The sequence below is a fragment of the Myotis davidii genome, unplaced genomic scaffold (genome assembly GCF_000327345.1).
Source record: "Myotis davidii unplaced genomic scaffold, ASM32734v1 scaffold41, whole genome shotgun sequence".
Lineage (NCBI taxonomy): Eukaryota > Metazoa > Chordata > Mammalia > Chiroptera > Vespertilionidae > Myotis > Myotis davidii.
In genome coordinates, this window is record NW_006292344.1 from 116,923 (window position 1) to 120,086 (window position 3,164).

Below are 3,164 nucleotides of genomic sequence, written 5' to 3' on the forward strand. Positions count from 1 at the left end.
TCACACCAGCCATGCTCTCATTGTGCTTTTAATCAAGTTTAGTCAGGTTTAATTTACATATAAAAATGCACACATTTCTTAATATTTAGTTTTTAGTCCTCATTTGAGGACATGCTTAGAGAAAGAAAGGGAAAAGGAGAGAGAGAGAGGGAGCGAGCGAGAGAGAAACATGGGTTGCCTGCTCTCCGCATGTGCCCCAAGTAGGGATGGAATCCTCAACCCAAATATGTGCCCTGACTGGAAGTCAACTGGCAACCCTTCAGTGCCCAGGGCTACGCTCAACCAACTGAGCCACTCCAAATGGGCAAAAATGTACACATTGTAAGTGTATAATGAAATGATTTTACAGAAGTGTATATTCCCATGTAACCACTACAAAAAATGTTTTATGCCACCAAGTTTTGGAGTGGGGTGTTATGGAACATTAGCTATTAGGCTTGATACAACCCCCTAACAAATGAAAGCCAAGGTTCCAGGGAAGAACTGCAAGCAAATCCAATGGAGACCAGGTCCAATGGAGAGGCAGGTACTGAAAGTGAATGAATTACATAGCCACTGTTCTCAAAATGGCCTGGTACTGGCAAAGAAACAGTCATATGAACCAAAGGGACAGAACAGAGAACCCAGAGATCGACCCAAGCCATTATACTCAATTAATATTTGACGAAGGAGGCAAGAGCATACAATGGAGTCAAGACAGTCTCTTCAATAAATGGTGTTGGGAAAATTGGATGGATACATGCAAAAAAAATGAAACTAGACCACCAACTTACACCATACACAAAAATAAACTCAAAATGGATAAAGGACTTAAATGTAAGACGGGAAACCATAAAAATCTTAGAAGAATCTATAGGCAGCAAAATATTAGACATATGTTGTAGCAATATCTTTACCGAGACTAGCTCCTAGGACAACGGAAACAAAGGAGAAAATAAATAAGTGGGACTACATCAAAATAAAAAGCTTCTGCACAGCAAGGAAACCATCAACAAAACAACAAGAAAGCCCAGTGCATGGAAGAACATATTTGCCAATGTTATATCCAACAAAGGTTTAATCTCCAAAACTATAGGGAACTCATACAACTTAACAAAAGGAAGATAAACAATCCAATCAAAAAATGGGCAAATAGACACTTTTCAAAAGGGAGATAAAGAAGGCCAAGAGCAATATGAAAACATGCTCAAAGTCACTAATCATCTGAGAAATGCAAATCAAAATGACAATGAGATACCATATCACACCTGTCAGAATAGTTGTCATCAACAAATCAACAAACGACAAGTGCTGGCAAGGATGTGGAGAAAAAGGAACCCTTATGCACTTCTGGTGGGAATGCAGAATGGTGCAGGCACTGTGGAAAACAGTATGGAGTTTCCTCAAAAGATTAAAAATGGAACTCCCACTTGACCCAGTAACCCCACTTCTAGGAATATATCCCAAGGAATCAGAAACAAATCAGAAAGGATATATGCATCCTTATGTTCATAGCAGCACAATTTACAATTGCTAAGATTTGGAAACAGCCCAAGTGCCCATCAGCAGGTGAATGGGTTAAAAAACAGTGGTACATACCCTAGCTGATTTGGCTCAGTAAAAAGGTTGGGGACCCAGGCTTTACCAAATCGCACCAGATCACGGTCTTCCCAGTGGGCAGATTTTCCTAGAGTTTTAAAAGTAGGGGTCAAACCCTAGCCTGTTGGGCTCAGTGGATAGAGCATTGGCCTGTGGACTGAAGGGTCCCAGGTTCAATTCCAGCCAAGGGCACATGCCCAGGTTGCGGGCTTGATTCCTGGTGGGGGCTGTGCAGGAGGCAGCTAATCAATGATTCTGTCTCATCAATGTTTCTAGCTCTCTCTCCCTGTCCCTTCCTCTCTAAAATCAATAAAGAAATATATTTAAACACACACACACACACACATATAAAACAGTGGTATATCTACACAATGGAAAACTAACCTACATAATAAAGCCTAATATGCAAATTGTCCCCTTGACTGGGAGTTCCACTGGGAGTTTGACCAGAGGGTGGGGCCAGCGGTAGTGGCAGGCGGCCAGGGAAATGGAGGCGCCCCAGCTGGCAGCTGCCAGCTGCTAGGGACCCTACCTGCACATGAATTTTGTGTACTGGGCCTCTAGTGCTGCTATAAAAAAGAAGAAACTCCTACTATTTGCAATAGCATGGATGGACCTGAAGAGCATTATGCTAAGTGACATAAACCAGTCAGAGGAAGATAAATATCACATGATCTCACTCATTTGTGGAATATAATGAACAGCATAAACTGATGAACAAAAATAGATCCAGAGACATAGAAGTATTGAACAGACCATCCAACCTCAGAGGGAAGGCAGTACATGGGGGCAGGGTAGATAAGAGCGCAATCAAAGAACTTGTATGCATGCATATAAGCATAAGTCATGGATACAGACAGTAGGGGGATGAGGGCATGTGCTGGGGATAGGAATGGCCGGGAGATGTCAATGGAGGAAAAAGGAGACATATGTAAGACTTTAAACAATGAAGAATTTTTAAAAATCTAATTGCAAATGTAAAAAAAAAAAGAATGAAAGATTCAAGGGAACAGGGAAATCAAATCCTGGCAGGAGTAAACTTTTGTTTCTTGTAAGTCAGACTAATTTTTTGAGAACTCTTGTACTGTACTGTTTTCCATAGTGGCTGCACCAATTTGCAATCCCACCAGCAACGCATGAGGGTTCCCTTTTCTCCACATTCTCATCAACACTTGTTGTTAATTTATTTATAATAGTCAATCTGACAGGTGTGAGGTGATAGCTCACTGTGGTTTTAATTTGCATTTCTCTGATGATTGGATGTATCATTGGTGAATATCTTCTCCCAATCGGTAGGTTGTCTTTGCATTTTGTTGATGGTTTCCTTTGCTGTGTAAAAACTTTTTCATTGAGTGTACTCCCATTTGTTTATTTTTTTCTTTCTTTCTTTTTTTTTTTTTTTGAATACTTTATTAGTTTCTGTAATCAAACCCATGTAGATTAAGGCCGTATATATTTAGTACAGTGTGTTACCCCTATACAAATGGAAAAAATTATGTTGAACGTTTCTAGACCAATATGGCTGTTAATTTAATATTATTTATAGCAGTGGTTCTCAACCTTGGCTGCACATTACAATACCCTGG